At 35.9% G+C, this 18105-nt stretch overlaps 1 protein-coding gene across 1 annotated transcript in view; it reads right to left on the reverse strand.

Annotated features, from left to right (window-relative positions):
- LOC134527831 (uncharacterized) overlaps positions 1–15525 on the reverse strand; it is a 974295-nt gene extending 958770 nt beyond the window's left edge. The window contains exon 1 of the mRNA XM_063360779.1: positions 14748–15525. The gene's annotated coding sequence lies outside the window, so the exon portion shown is untranslated. The remainder of the gene's footprint in view (positions 1–14747) is intronic.
- Between the last annotated feature and the right edge of the window lie 2580 nt (positions 15526–18105).

Raw genomic sequence — 18105 nt, forward strand, 5'->3', positions numbered from 1 at the left:
ACGCCTGTATTTTCACCTTCGAGATATCGTTTGGATATAACTGTAATATTTTTCATGGTAATGTTTTTTTTTTTTTGTTTAGACACAGCAGCATGTAACTACGTCGTCAAGTCTCGTTATGAGTCGTTACCTATTTGGATAATTATATTTTGCTATTTCTGATTAATTATTGAGTGGTTTGTGGGGACATGGTTTACTTTTGGACTCGAAAAGGAAAAGATTTTGTTTTTCAATTAAGTGTATGGAAAGCCGTGCCAACATATAAGTAATTTTGAGAAAACTTTTATAATAACGTTAATGGAAATTGGTAACATTTTGTACCCTTCATGCGGGTTATGAGCACTGGGTAATATTGTTAATAATAACATTTTATTGTAAAATTTCCGCATTTTTTATAATGTTATAAATTATTTTATAGGTATCTATATCAAGTCAATTTAGAAGTGTCTAGTTAGGTGCTCGATAGGGTAAAGCTTTATTTGGTATGTAATTTGTGAGGCAGAAAATTGGCTGTGAACTATTATAATAATTGTAATTAAATTTTCTCTTTGCTGCCTGATGATCATGAACATTCGAACTGGACTGGAAGAGTTTGAGGCAACTAGTAATTAATTTGCCAAAACAAAGAATGAGTAAATTAACTGAACTGAGCAGCAAATTTATTGTGGCAAATGTGGTAAAGGTATACCTTAAATCGATATTTTGTACCTGCGCGTAGATTGTGTATTGCTTAGGTCCGTTGAATCTTTATATATATATATATAGTGCAGTTTTAAGTATTTAATATTTATAGTGAAAGTTTTGATGTTAACTAAGTCAGTAAGGAAACAGGGTTCTAGTTCATGTGCGACACCCATGATGCACCAGGGCGATATAGGGATATTTATTATTTTATTGCGTTATTTACTCTGCTATACCCTGTTCTTAATAGTTTAATTTCATATATATTGTTTGGCACGTACTGCTCATGATTTTTCTATGTTTCTTTGTTTTGCTTATTCACAAAGGATTGTTCCCTAACCCAATAATATGTAAAATTAGGAGGATATTTATTTGTTTTGTGATGTTCTTGGAGAATTACATAACTAACTCACTATTTCGCTGTCAATTCATTGTATCCTGCCTTCCGCAAGCTTTTGGTCAAAGCAGGTGAAGGGATACACTTCAAGCTTGTACACCCGCTTACAACACGCGGTAGTATTCTAACTTCTTTACTGTAATCTGCGGCGCACAATTGTAATAGGCTCCCTTCAGAGTTACGGGGCCCGAAGGCATTGTCCAATGTCCCAATGATCTCACAAACACACCAGGTTCATCTATAGACAGACGCTCAAGTAAATATACTTATATAATATACATAATATCTAAATTTGTTTCATTACGCTATTTCGTTAAAGTTTAATTTTTTTAACGAAATATTTAGTACGCGCCCGCAATACAACGAAATGCGCGCACATCACGCAACGGAATTGTAACAGTTGAAGTCCCACGATCCGACGTCGTCAAGATGGCGACACGCGTGTGACGCGCCCGTATACATCCACTTTCGTGAACATCGGAAGATGGTATTGGTGTTGATGTGCCAAATTAAACCTTATGACAGTAAAAATATCATGTAAAATACTTTATATACGTACTTTATTCGCCACAGTAACACATATTCGAAACTTCAAAACTAACTATAATTTACTAGCCAAGAAATTTGTGTAAGAACAATCATGTCAAAAAATTTTAAAATTTTGTTGGTTCTCTTAAGGACACCATCTGCCCAGATACACACACTGTGCGCACAGCTTCAGGAAAAAACAACAAGATTTCAAAACTACTCAAGATATCCGAGTGGGGTCTGTTTACGAAAAGCATTTGAGAATTCGCTGAGGGCCGAAAAGTACTTTTGATTTCGGAAAAGGAGTGTTTAAAAGTAATTTTTTGGCATAAAACAACCTGCACAGATTCTTGAAAGCACTTAAGGAACTTACATTACATATTTACCTTAATTTCTATGCCATATAATGTCACGGTCACCGCTCAAATATCACAGTTGTCCTATGGACGACGAGAAGACTGCGAGCCATTTTACAGCCTTGATGCGCTTAGAGGCGATACCGCGCTAGAAGCACCAGCGAGCGTCGCGCTTATCACCCCGCCTCACTAGCGCGCACACACATACGCACACACACACGCACACACACACGCACACACACACGCACACGCACACACACACGCACACACACACACACTCAGACTGGAAGGGTCCCTTAAATATTACGAACGGTGCTATCTTGTATGTATCTGTCAAACTAATGGTGGCATATAACTTGTTTGGTTATGGAATTATACTGTATACTTGACGTGATGGAAATCGTTTCATGTAACTAGTATACTTGACCTGAATGTTAGTAGTACTATCGCGGTACTGGTATACAAGTGTTTGCATGTTACAACAGATGCCGGAGCATCGACAGTGAGTCAAGTTCCATGTCGTAATATAGGTGGTAGGGGGATTGTATTTATATAATTCGCTTCATCGCTCGCCATAACTATCAATTACCGACAATCTATACCTATAAAATAGTACCGTGACTGACAGACAACGCATAGCCTAAACCAGTGCACCTAGAGATTTGAATTTTGGTGGAAATATTCCTTGTGTGCGTAAAGAGTGATTTTTTGAAATTTCATTCCTAAAGAGGTGAAAAGGGTGCTAAATTATGTATGAAGAAAATTTATTTTTAAGTAAAGATGTTGAAATTTTGTAATAACTTATATACTCTTCAGAAGAAATAAAATAACACGCGTTTCGTTATTTTGTTTAAATTAATATCGTAAGTGGGTGAATGGGGGTGATAAAGTTTGTATGGAGAAACATTTATTATTTTTTGAAGGTACTACTTTGAAACCTTTTTGTATACTATTCGAAAGTTAAGTATTACAAAAATAAGTTTCGTCTAGTTCAGGTACTCCATAGCAAAACTACAATGAATCTCTGGGCGATACTCAATAGAATATTTGTTCGAGGCTAAATGAAAAAAGAAAACTCGGTCGCAATGTTAGGAGGTACATGTTAGCTAAGAGCATTAAAAATTATATACCTTACAGCGTTACGCGATCACTAAGTGATGAGCTTAGCTATATATAGGATGTTGGTAACCGTACCTAACCAACCGATGATATCAATTCACAGTATTTATTAAAAATAGCCAGCCTAACATAACCAAACCAATCGTTCATGACATTATACACTATTTTTAATTAAGCTTATCTAACCTAATTTTACAAACTGTTTACACGATTTAACACAATTTTTTATGTAGCTAACCGTACCTAGACAACCGTTCATACTATTGACAGGATTTTTAATGTAGCTAACCTAATCACCTGTTCAAATGATAAATTACTTGGTGACATTTTACAGAATCATCAATTATAATGAGGAACTCAAAAATAGCATTAGGGCAATTCCATGCATGAGTCTACCATAAATGAAAACATAAATATCTGATTTTGGTAGTAAAAATACTTTAATATGGTAGCAACATTATATTATTTTTAAGTTTTTATAATGGCCGCAATTTTTTTTATTTGTTTTCTGGCAACACTGTCATTTACGAAATGGCGTCGTGAGCTCAGCTGATAGTGGTTTTTGTGGTGGAGTTTTGATTAAATTTTCACGGTCTTTTGAATCATTGTATTTTATTATATAGGGCCTACTGACTGTTCAAATGAGATATCAATAAAGAGTGTTAATTTTTTTTAAAGAGATATTAGGTTTGTAAGATCACAGTGTCAAGGTGTAGTGTCGGTCACAGAATAGACACACTTTTCTCTCTAACTATAGTAATATTACTTAATTATCATGAAAATAAGTATTTTTTCTTACTTGATTGCATTACTCAAATGATGCCGACAGTAAAAATTTATTATTTTTTTTTATAGTGCCTAAACTCTAAGAAACATTGTTGTAGTGCCAGTCACATTGTAGAGTCGGTCACATAGTAAGTCGAGTCAATCACAGCCTGTATCATAATTAAATGTAGCTTTTTGTTTGTTTCTTTTTCTCATAGATGGCGAAAACAGCTGCAGAAAGAATGCGTAAGCAGAGAGAAGCTGAAAGCTAAAGGATTATTTGAAGAATTTAAGAAAAAAGAATCTGAAAACCTGAAACGCCAACGACATTTGATAAAACAAACAGCATCAGTTGACATGCTTAAAGCCTTACGTGAAAAAAAATATCAGAAGAGATAAGAAGATACAGAAGTAATATTAAAGAAAAAAAAAACTAATGTTAGAATCCACTGATACATCTGCCAAATATGAGACTCCTACTAAAGCATTTGCCTCAAAAAGTTCATATGGAAAAGCGGTCGCAAAAGTCAAACGGAATCTGCCGTTGAGTCCTTCGAAGTGTAGAGCAGTTGTGCATATATTAGCAAGACAAATAACTCCTGAAATAATAACGCCTAAACGCAACAAACCGAAGAAAACAATCTCTGCTGACATAGTTGCAAAAGTCAAAATTTTTTATGTCCGTGATGATATTAGTCGCCAAAATCCCGGAATTAAAGACACAACAATAGTTCGTCTCGAAGATGGAAAAAAAGTTAACACGCAAAACAGGCATTTGTTCAGCAATGTTCTCGAAACATATGCTCTGTTTTGTGATGAATTTGGAACATGTATAGGTAAAAGTAAATTTCTGAACTACGACCAAAACATGTTTTGCTAAGTTTCCAAACACCTGAAAATGTTTGCCTTTGCAAGCATCATGAAATTACATGTTAGCTGAAAACGCACTGTCCAAAAATTGCTATGACATTCCTGGTTACGACAAAAACGTTTTGACAAAAATTGCTCTATGTGAAGCACCAACAACATCCTGTTGGAATGATAAATGTACAAAATGTAAAAATATGATGCAGTCTAAATTATAAAAAGATACTTGTTCCATTAAAGATAAAGAAGTTAGCTGGTATGAATGGAAAGAGGAAAATGGACGACTTATAAAGGTTTTACTGAAAGGTACAGTGTCGATGGTCTGTGAACATATTTCGAAAATGACTCCACAGTTTAAGGAACACAGTTACATAAAAAAGGGAACAAGCACAGTGTTACAATCAAGATCGCATTGATTGTATGAGTTCAGATTGCAACTTTGCGCTTTTGCAAGTCGATTTTGCAGAAAATTATACCTGTGTTTCGCAGGATGAAATTCAATCGTATCATTGGGTTCAGCCACAAGTTTCTTTATTTACTGTGTCTGTGTGGTTTCATCAAAAACAGCATGCAATTACGATAGCATCGGATAATCTTAATCACAATAAAGTTACGGTAATACCTTATATTGATAGGATATTAATAGAAATACCTGAAGATGTAAAATAAGTGCGCTTATGTTCAGATGGTCCAGCTTCACAATTCAAAAACCGATTTATTGCTAACTCTTTTCCAATGATTCAAAAACGTCATAATTTGAAAATCACGTGGAATTTTTTTGCCACTTCTCACGGGAAAGGGCGAGTAGACGGAATTGGAAGTGCCCTTAAATTTCGCGTACGAAATTTAGTGATGAGGAGAGAGAAAATTGTGTCTAATGCACATGATTTTTCTGAAGCTGTAAACAAAAACTCAAAGGTACAAATCATTTTGATGAATGATGAGGATTTCAGTAAATGTCATGAAGAGCTAGCATTAAGAACGGTTTTTGAGAAAGCTATGGCTATTAAGGACATTAAAAAAATGCACAAATTTTACGTAAATCAATTTAATTACGTCAAAGCCCTGAGCCAAGTCTAACTTCGATTTAAAATAATGCGTTAGTTTAAAAAAAACAGTATATTAAAACGCGGTGAAATGAATTTATAAAGGAATAAATCAATCCTGGGGTCACTATCTAATATCTCTTTATAAATATCGAGTGAATAGCATCAGCAGTTAGTGATGTAAACCATTTCGTCCAGACAATTGTCGGATATAGGTAAAATACGTAACACGTAATTGGAAACTCACAAACAGCCAGCAACTTGGACTTTATTTACTATTGTTGGTAACTGACGCAATACCCAAGCAGAGGCGGGTTCTTGAGGCGGGCAGTCTTGCGCTCGTCCGCTAATATCAAGCTGTATGGACCCTCAATTGGGGGGGGGGGGGGGGGGGGAGGACCTCACAACGAGGGGCGCCTCTCGAAAGGAACTAATCCCCGACAAGCGCTCCCGGGTGCAGGCGACCCGAACGGCGGAAATCACCGATGGGAAGTTCGGGCGGATTATGAATGGCAAGGGGCAGGTGCTGTTCAATGAATCGACGCCAACTTCGTTTTACAAAGAATGGCTAAAAAAAGCGTATAACGGGCAACACATTCAGAACTGCTCCGAACCTCTGTTTTCTACGCACACTGTTTTAGGGATTGCTCTGAGCATACCGCAACTTCGAATGTTTATTCAACTAAGCGCACTCTTAACACTCACCTGAACTCTTATTACCAACGCTATCAGCGCACAGTTTATACACCTTATATATAGAAGTAACAGGCGGTTATCCGTTCAGCAAACATCCCTCGGTTTCACAACTTTAATATTATTATGTTTACGGTGGCTACATGTTAAAAAACTTAAAAAAAAAAAAAAAAAAAAACGTTGTGTAGGTGAAGCAAAACCAATCTGACAGAAAACCACCCCTAATACTGCTTGCCAGTCTGCAGTCAATTTTTCATACATGGTGCAGTGCCCTCAGGACGATTTACCATTTCTGAGCTAAGCATAATCTAAATTAATATATGTAAATATTAATGCATGCACACGGAAATAAAGTTTAATATATATTTTAATAACTGTATGAATGTGTGCACGTCATGACACGACGTACATTTGCAGTGTAGTAACAGAATCGCACATCACACACTACTTTATTACGATATTTTTCTGTTCATTTTAAGTACTTCTTTCGTTTAAATATTTCGAAGATACCTAATGGTAAGTTTGGTCACAATCACAGATTACTGAGAAAAATGAGAAATGTATCGACAGTGTGAAACAAGATCAAAGCAACATAACTGACAGAAATAAAGAGTAATGTGTCTATGAACATTATAATTAAGGGTAACTCATAATAAATACTGATTGGCCAATTAGTGTAATAACATGTTTACATCACTGCGTTCTTTGACTTGAGCGTAACTGATACATGTATTAAAACACAAAACATTTACTGAAATGTAAATAATGAACTAACCAGGTAAGTTAATAACTGTGTGACCCACACGCCATTCATTTAGATACATTTCTTGAAAATTATACTAAGAAATTTAAATATTTGCGGTCAAAGATTATTATTTTCATGCATAGGAAATTATTTGTTTTTTAGGTTACTTCATGTTCCGTTTCAAAGCAACTTAAAGGTAATCTAGAAATAAAACCAAACGGCGCCCAAGACGAAACGATAATTAGTTTTCCTGGGAAAAAATTATTTTCTCGCGAATTTACAGTTTGTACTCATCGCGCTGCTCATTGATAGATATTGTCCGTGACGTCAGATGACGCAGTTCCCCAGGTCTGGTCAGACAGATCTAGGAACACGGTATCGAATTAAATGAATTGAAACTATACTCGTGAGTATTTTTAAAAGAAAAGTAGTGTACTCATAAAAGTAACGATGCCTTGAGTTATTTATACTTTTCTTTTGATACTTTAAAAAGTATTTTTAAGATTAAATAATGAATAACAAAACAAATAAGAAATATATTTTTTTTTACAAAAACATACTACACGACACGAAATTATGAAGATTATAACTGAAGTGCGAAATAATTAGAAAATCCTAAATATAAATACATAAAAGTTAACCTTACAACCTTCCACTCTTCCGCTGTATAATCACTTTAAAAAATTGGTTGTCTGTAAAGTCGGTTTACGGACGATAGTTTAACGTGACAACGTCATAACAAAACATTGATGAAATGATTGCATACTTTTATGAATAAAATTGAATCATTTTTAGTTTAATAATAAAAGAATAAAAACTTGAAATTATACTAGTAATCAGATTTTTAAAATGCAAGAATAATTAACCTTTATTGCCGAAATTATTGTTGTAATAAGCAATGAAAACCACATTAACTTTTCACTTCACTTTATAAACAGTCGACGAAACAGTTCACGTGTAGATGACTTGTAATTAATTTTAAAAACTGGTGTTTAGCTATCAAGTTTAAATATAATTATGAACAAGTTTACATATAAATAAGCTGTAATCAAATATCTATCATCAATTATATCAATCACCATAATTTTTTAGTCAATTGTAACATAACCTATTATTACTGCACTCGCCGACAGATGCTACTTTTTTTAATAATAAAAGAATAAATACTTCAAATTATACTAGTAATCAGATTTTTAAAATGCAAGAATAATTAAACTTTATTGCCGAAATTGTTGTAATAAGCAATGAAAACCACATAAACTTTTCGTTTAAATATAATTATGAACAAGTTTTCATATAAATAAACTGTAATCAAATATCTAACATAACCTATTATTACTGCACTCGCAGACAGATGCTACTTTTTTTAATAATAAAAGAATAAATACTTGAAATTATACTAGTAATCAGATTTTTAAAATGCAAGAATAATTAACCTTTATTGCCGAAATTATTGTTGTAATAAGCAATGAAAACCACATTAACTTTTCAATGCACTTTGTAAACAGTCGACGAAACAGTTCACGTGTAGATGTAAGATGTGTGCTGCCGCTGTCTTTATTCTCCTCGGACGCATAGGCCAATCGAGTGGAAGAGAGATAGATGCGGCGCAAGCGTACAATGAGCGTAACGGTACACAGCGTAACGGAACAATGTGCGTAACGGGACACATTTTCGTGCGTGCAGCCGTCGTTCATAGATTTATTAGACGTTGTCACGTCAAAAACAATATCTTTATCTAATCGTTTCGTGATTACCAGATTCTTGACTTGAGTGTGTAATTTACTTATATAGCCACATTTTGGATACGTTATAACTCATTTTTCTTATAAAAAAATGGCTCCGAGTACTTGTATACGTGCGTTAGAAGTTATACTTACATGGCATGATAAAAACTAACTTTAATTTTGCATGCAAATAATTAATAGAAATAAAAAAACAAAAAGACTGGAATAGTATTAGAAATACGATTGGTAAAGTCTAACCAATCAGAATAAAAAAAAATTAACAAATGTTCAGTACTCAATATTAATATAAAAATGTATAAAATTATTTAATTTAATAAAATAATATAGATAAAATTGATTCATAATGCAATTAAATATGCTGAATGTTTATATTCGAATTTATTAATTTTAAATTTTTATTAAATAATAAAATTATATATATTACAAACAAATTATACATACGGGAACATAACGTCACAAACATTAACATAAAAACAGCCAGGAGATTTACTAAACCTCCCAGAGACTCCCTGCCAACGACAATGGAAGCTTATAAGCAACCTGGCATCGTTATACATACGGGAACATAACCTCACTTATATAAAAGTACACTTGTATAATTTTATAAAAACAATTTCAATCACTAATATTCACAATAAATAATTGTGTTTAATGATATTAACCAGTATTCAATATTAATCACTAAAGTAAAAGATTTATAAATACATATACAATTATTTTAGGTAGCCTTATTTATTCAGTAAAACTTTCGTTGCATGGTGCGCGCGCATCGTTAAAGTTCACTCGCATCATTTTTTCATAACGCGCCGTAAGGCACACAGAGCGGGCAAAGCTTCAGGAAAAACAACGCGATTTCAAAACTACTCAAGATATCCGAGTGGGGTCTGTTTACGAAAAGCATTTAAGAATTCGCTGAGGACCGAAAAGTACTTTTGATTTCGGATTAAGTTTTTAAACTTTTTTTAGAAGAGTTAAAATGGCTAAAGCGCGTGTTTTAAAAGTAATTTTTAGGCATAAAACAACATGTAAAGATTCTTGAAAGCACTTAAGGAACTTACATTACACTTTTACCTTCATTTCTATGCCATATAATGTTTCGGTCACCGGTCAAATTTCACTGTTGTCATATGCATGGCGAGAATAATGCGCGCTGGTTTACAGTCTTGCGCTTAGAGGCGATACCGCGTTAGAAGCACCAGCGAGCGTCGCGCTTATCATCCCGCCTCACTAACACCTTTGAATATATATACTGTATAGAAGTCGCGAGTGGATAGGATTTACTCTACGTTTTTCAAAAGCGTATGATGAGCAGCTTGGGAACTTCACCGCTGCAGTGCGCTGCCGTAACGCCCTGTATCGTCTTAGTTGTTATTTACACGTTAGAGCGCAGCTCTGTCGCCCGCTGTCATTCCCCGCACCCCCCACCCATAATTCACTGCAGCTCAAGTTCGTTCAACGGGAGGGGGAAGGGGTGTTTAAAGAGTTCGACACTTGTCCGCTAGGGACCACTACCAGTCGATGCCCCAGAGATGGTGGCGATTGCGGCAGTGAATTAACCAACTACCTCAAAACCGTATTAGAAATTTTAACCTGGGCTGGCGACTTCTATACAGTATATATATTCAAAGCTAACACACATACACCCAGATTAGACGGGCACCTTTATGTATAACTTCAAAAAAAATTATAATAGGACTGATATATTATTAATGTATCTATGTTTATTCGATACAATTCCTACCAAAAAGGACTCATGATGGTAAATGTCTCGAACACAAAGAATCGAGTACAAAGGTATCGGTGCCGAAAGAAAACTACTCGATATATTTGTTGTGTGTCTAGACAGAACTGCTCCCAGCGATTACACCATCAACACCTGACGTATAGGTCACGTGAACCAATCAAATGCCATATCCGCGTCTGTTCAGTCAGCTCCTACAGATCGACACAGTGACTGTGGCAGACTCTTTAGCCGCAGCAAAACTCGTCGCTGTCGTGAACTGATTTCATTGAAGTAATTACAGAAGAGGAACCGGGGGAAGGGGGTGGTGGAGAGGTGGTAGTGATGTCATAAAAAAGTATGGGAAATGATGGTGCTACTTTCTCTATTTTTTGCTATAACCAAGCTGTTCAACTCTCCAACTTCAAAGGTGTATACCAAACTTGGAATGCGCTTTAGACCATAAGCCGTGTGAACATTTTCAACCTAAATTTCCGTGAAGAGTATGCTGTCGAAGACTGCCGGTCGAATTCCGACTCATCCTGTATTAATATAAGAAATGCAACAAACCTAAATACAGTTTAGTAATCAAGATAACTAGCAGATCTAAACTGTATCGCGATAATTGCATAGTTTTTGATACTCAAAATTCAACTTGAATCAGGTAGCATTAATCACGTTCAAAAATGCTACGAGGCTCATTAGCATGTAGCATTCCATTATAAATTTTCAGATGACTTAACGAAATCTCATGCCTATGTTAATACTTATGTTATTTAAATTATTCTTGCAAAAGGGAATTTTTATTTGATACAATTTTTTGGGCATACCCATACGTCATTACAGTTTTGTACTGTCTGTCATGGTCATGGAGAGACAAAAACGCAAAATAAAAACATAAAACCACAGACAACAATTCTAAATCTGCTGATGTCAAACTTGAAATGTCACATAGTGCAGAATATTCCGTGAAATGAATTTGGTCATGATAAAATTAACAGCAGAGATCAACACAGGAGGCTTCCTATGACAACTGTTTTCCTAAGACAAAACGTTTGTCATAGGAAGCCTACTTACTCTGTTCGTCTGCGCTGTACTCGTGTTGTTGTCCACAATACCCGTTTGTTATGGGAACCCAATAGTTCCTGGTATCGCTGTCACACGCTCCCGGCCGAGCATATGAGGAAACGGCGGCGGCTGCATTTACCTGTTTTGTTGAAACTGTCTCGTCGTTGTTAGTCCTTTTATGTTTTCGTTTTTATTGACGTGACGTCTAATAAATCGACGAACGCCGGCTGCATGCACGAAAAAGGATTACTCATTGTCCCGTTACGCACATGGTCCCGTTACGCTCATTGTACGCTTGCGCCGCATCTATCTCTCTTCCACTCGATTGGAACAACCATCGATTTGACTTTTTCGTGGCACATTAAACTTGAAACACTCCCATTCGTTTCCTACTTTTCCTATCATCGTCCTATCCTTAACAGAATAACATATTGGAAGAAGTTAAATAGCAAACATTTATAAACGTTATAGTTAAAATAATCTGTTCGTTAAAGTAATAAACATATTTGAATTAATGAGTGCAAATAGAAGTAAATTTATCATTTAAATTGTAGATTTCATTTCACTCCTTTGTATCCATACAAAATAGTGATAATTCAATAAAAATTATTCAATTTTATTCATAAAAGTATGCAATCATTTCATTAATGTTTTGTTATGACGTTGTCACGTTAAACTAGCGTCCGTAAACCGACTTTACAGACAACCAATTTTTTTTTCATTCTTTAAGTGTTTCCATGACGAACAGTACAAAACTGAAATGGCATATATCCAAAGAATTGAATTAAATTAATACTGAGTAATTTTTGAAAGAGAACAGCAGAGTGATAGAAAAAAAATATACAATTTAAAAACTGTATTTTTGAATAGTACTGATGATAATTGATTAGGTACCTTGCAAAGGAGTGTTTTTCAATTCCCACTGGATTGTAAATTGCACATAGTGGGGATTGCAATGAAGTCCAGGGAAAATGGGAAGGGAACAGCATTTACAAGGAGAAATATTAAAATTAAAACTAATAAAATCATAAACGATTAAATAATAATACCAACCGATTATAATACTTTTTCATCAATATTCATCTAATTTTAAAACATCTAAACCACACAATGTCCTTCGACTTCAAAGACCTTTACAACTACCTATCGAATTTTCCAGAATCCAACCGGAATAAAAAAACACAATTTTGCAAAATACGCATGTGAACGATTTTAAAGTATTTACAATGTCGCTAACCTAATCAACATTTCATTTTTGTTACTATCACCTAGACATGCAAAGACATGCCATCGCGGAAAATAAAAAAAACTATCTTCCCGAAAATTTTATTACTTTAACAACGAACGTTTTGCGTGATATTTATGTAAATGACCTAACATAACCAAAACACCGATAAAAATACTCACACAACCGACGGTAGTGAAAAATACCACCATAAAAACACAACGCAAATAAAATACACCTTATTCGGTAAAACTATGAACGCTCAATATTCCTCATGCTAACATTTACATAGTTTAATTTCTAAAATATTAAAATAACTCTGCAAGAAAAATTCAAATTCACGTAAAAATATGCTGTGTAAAATAATTACAAAATGCATTACTCTCTACCACGACATCCATACCAACAAAATACGAAATTAATTCCAAAACAGCTAACGATACAATTTCATGAACTACTACTTACTAACGGTTGAGATTCAAACTAATCAATTATTTCAACTAATCAACACAAATCAATTTACCATAATATAAACTACAAGAAATTAACAATATACATAAATATTTAAAAACGCCAAAAATATAGAACATTATATTTAATATATATTTAAATAATTTATAAACAGCTGGTAAAACTGTCTACAATTTTCTTTTAAAGTTCCAAAGACACGTACAAAACTTCATTTACTGTGTATAACAGGCGCTAATGGCATACTAATGTAAATAAACTACCCGAAAAATAACATCTTTTTCTAGTAATAAACTCGCAATGCCAGCATCACAGAAAGCTCGGGCATAATCAGTAAAAATAAATTAATGTGTAGTCCTCTGTATCACTCTTATAACCAAAACTACTATAATTTTAAAAACGTATCCCCATGTACAGACACGGTTCCGCTAAGGTTATAGCACACGTCTGAAGATGAAGGGCACGTGAACGTGACGGGATCTTAGGTGGAATAGAACAAGGCTTGGTTTACTTGGACGCTCCATTTGACCGCGGCAACGCCCGTGCAAGCCGGGCAGCGCCGTTTGACGCCGTCTAGAGAGCGGCCGGGTTTCCGCACGAAACGGTTCCTCGACCCCCCGCCAGCAGCGCCACTGCGTATTGATTTACCAAAGCGGAACAAAATCAGCATTTTATTCGTTTAAAAGAACGTTAGCGAATTTGCAGACGTGCAGGCTCACCTCAGACAAGGGATTTCGACATGTTTGTGAATCACATGTTCGTCCCACCAGTTAGGTTTCAAATGGGCGTGAGTGAGAGAAGAAAAGAACTAGCGTGTCTACAAACGTATGACAGGTAACGCCTACAGCTTCCAGAACTCAAGAATCCACAAACGAACATCAGAAAAAATTGTCATCGATGCTTTTTATATATATATATATATATATATATATATATATATATATATATATATATATATATATATATATATATATATATATAAACAAAACTAAGAAAATGTTTACTTCTCTAACATTTGCCTATTGAAAAGTATTTTTAAAGAAGTGATACAAACACTGGTTTCTTCAATCGCATACTCGAGGTAACTCACATTACAACTCTTGCGCTTTCGATGTCTATAACAGAATTTACATTATCAACAGCTCGTAAAAGAATGTTTTCTCCAGAACATGATAGTTATATCACGCGGGAAAAAAAAAAATATTGTTACGCTCGTCGTTGGGTACATGCCAGGACATATACAAAATAGTTTTTTTTCTTATTAAAAATCTAGTATCAAACGCAAAAACATACGTTTCACAATAATAAAAAATGAACGTACCTGTACAGAAACTGATGAACAGATACGACGAGCCGAAAACAATTTTCTCTGGTTTGTTTTTTTGCTTCAAGTTCTTCTTTAAAAAAATTCAACGGCACTTCACACACCCGATAAAAAACATGACACACAACAAAATAACTTGTAATGTTACGATTGGTCTACAGAGTGATGCAAGGTCCTGATGTTTCAAGAAATGGGCTCATGATAAAGAATCTATGCTTATTTACGTGCAATACCTAGGGCAGTCAGTTACGACGATAAGTATCGGAGAAAAAAATCTCCACTAATAGTTAGTTAACTAACGCACAAACACTAGCCAGACACAAGAAGAAGTATATGTATGTATGATAACACTCAAATATGACACTAAGTATTACAACACGATTATACACTTCTATGCAGTTTTAGTTTGTTTGGGTTTAACTTCTAAAAGGTTGGATCAATGATCCAAGGAACATTTAATCGCGATACGCGTACGGCAACGTTTTGTTGGCCCTGCTACAACGAGCCTTCTGCCAATTCAAAGTCATCACCGCTTTCGCGTCAAAATAAACCGACACCAAAAAATGAGTATCTGGTTCGAGTTGCGACCGGGGGAGTTCTACGAAAGACCAGAGCCGGCCGAAAGAGTAGCGAGGAAGATTACGAGCGGAAAACTCACAACCCCTCCCACGCCGACAACTCGAACACAACTGACGTGAGACGGTCGCGCAACTGCGCTGGCTCGAATAGCTTCGCCTCGCACGGCCTAGCGGTTCCGTCGGCCGCCGCCGGAGTGCGCGCGCGACAAGATGGCGGACACTCATCCCCCCTCCTTCGGCAAGTTGGCCGCTGCCAACGTGACGCGAAGAACTTCTGTGCGTCGAGCCGAGGTAGCGTTCGATAATATACTATTTTTGAGGGTTCGGAATGTTAGTGCTCAGGGATTTAATACAAAAAAACATATATTTTATCAAATAAAACATTTTACAAGATCACTAAATGTGTCATTCATTCATTACTAACGAAAATTGCTAACCTTCAAAGCGCAGTCGGACGCACGCCGGCTCCCGGTGCGAGCAGTTCTGGGTTCGAGTCACGGGCAAGGCGTAAGTACATTTGTAAGTTCTAAACTCATCACATGTCAGATACAATAAAAATATATGTAAAAAAAAAAGTTAATTTAAACAAATTAAAGGAGAATAGTCGGCTCTATGGTGATGAAAATTTACCTACAGATGAAACAATTTTAAAAATAATAAGAAAAAAACGTATCTGTGATTGTTGACGCTACCTGCTCATATGGGAAGGTCGTGGGTTCGATCCCCTCACCCCGACATAACTGAGAGATAGCCAAATGGTTCGTAGACAGCTTTAATTCTCGAGTTCCCGTGGGCTCTGTGCCTGGCTGTGCGATGCTAAATCCGTTCAAATAGATTTAAAAAAAATTAATTCGCGAACAGAGCGAGGAAGTTACTGAACTGCCAATTAAGATCTCAACCAACATTAAAAACGTATGCACATTAAACTCTTGCCGCAGATCGCAGTCCACCAAAATATTTTACTCACGCGTTATTGAGGCCTTATTTGTTTTAAATGTGAAAACTATTTACGCCGGTAGGGTAAGAAGAAGCGAGCGTAACGAAGAGTAGTGTAACGAATAACAAGTGTAGTGATAAGGAAGTGTGTGGTGTGGCCAACCCCCCTTATACCGGGGTAGTTGAACACGTCCGCACCCGCCACGCCAGTCCCGTATACGCGTCTCTACTGTCATATTGATAATGAAAGTGTAGTAAAAGTAACTTAAATAGACGCGCATGGACTGGCTTAAAATTTGACCAGTGCGCAAAAGCAATCATTAACGTACTAAATTGACCGACAGCCCTGCTAAACTTATTGTGATAGTTAACATATATATAATGAATTACCAGAAGTAATATGACCAGCATTAAGTACGGTAAAAAGGGAAAGCAACCTATAAATCCAATTCGTGATACCATTTCAATTGCTATAATTAAATTTAATGTACGTTGGTGACATTCGCATACAAACACTCTTACACTATACTTAAATAAACTAAAGTCCCACAAAGTCTATTACGGAGGAGGGGAGGGTGGAAAAACGAAATAGTGACGTCTAGATAGTTCTACCAGTAATTTCCATCGCCGCACTCTGTTTTAAACACGTCGCCCGCAAGTCAAACCAGCGGAACCAAAAGTTACAAATCCAGTTCTCGCACTTACTTGTTCTAGAGGCATACCTCTGTAGTCGGTGTGCGCCGGTAAACCCCGCTCACCTTGTAGCGCCTGTAGCATCGCGCTACATTGATGACCAGTGCACTAGGCCCACGATATCGCAGTCTCATACACCACCACTGGTGTTACTTCGCCGAGGGTGTCGTGGCATTACCGTCATCTTCAATATTAATCACGTAACGTCACACTCGTAGCTCATCGCTGAAAAGCCAATTCTCGTCTCTGCCGACTAGTTCCGCGGCCCGCGGTCAACACACACTGTCTCTCCGTCAAAAACAGCTGACCGCCGTTTCCCCTTCTCTCGTCAGCTGACGTCACCCCCCCTCCTGTCCTGCCACCCCTCACTCCGCTCGATCGTTCTGGTTAATTCTAGCGGTTGCCACTACCGAATAAGAATAATAAGCGTACTACAAAACAACAAATAAATAATTTACATACACCATTAACCAGTATAATACTATAAATAATATTATAAAACAATTTACTCATCTTAAAACAAGCTTTACGCACCATAAAAGTTATAATAAAAATCAAGACGACTGAGGCCGCCACAAATGGCCTCAGTGGTCGGACTTCATTGCTGTTTGGCGCAATGTTTGTTCCACTATTATTTCTATGGCGACACCGAGGAAGTGGCTGAGGATACGTAAACAGAATATTGCGCACATTTACCTCTTAACATCAATAGAAAATGAATTATCAAGTTTGTATTAATTTTAAAAACACTTAACTTACATATAACCTGTCATTTAACTGTACTAGCGTTAAAAATAAATACATTCGAATCTTGCGAATTTATTAAAAATATTTTAGCTATCAAGTCACTATCAGACAGAGATGGCGGCAGTAGTGCAGTGCTGTTAGTAAGCTGATGAACAATTACAACCAGTCTGTGCAGTTTTACTTATAAAATTAGTTTTTTTTTTAAACCCAAAACTAGCTATGTTACCCGTCTTCGTATGGATGGATACATAATTTTTAAAGAGCTGGTTTTATTCTGAGAATCATTATAGAATAACTGATATTTAATCAATGTCAAGTTACAACTAATTTATTTCGTACCTGGCCTTCAAGTTCAAACACTGGATTGGGAACTGAAAATTATGTTCACTTGCGATATAAAT

This window comes from Bacillus rossius, chromosome 1 (assembly GCF_032445375.1).
Source record: "Bacillus rossius redtenbacheri isolate Brsri chromosome 1, Brsri_v3, whole genome shotgun sequence".
Classification (NCBI taxonomy): domain Eukaryota; kingdom Metazoa; phylum Arthropoda; class Insecta; order Phasmatodea; family Bacillidae; genus Bacillus; species Bacillus rossius.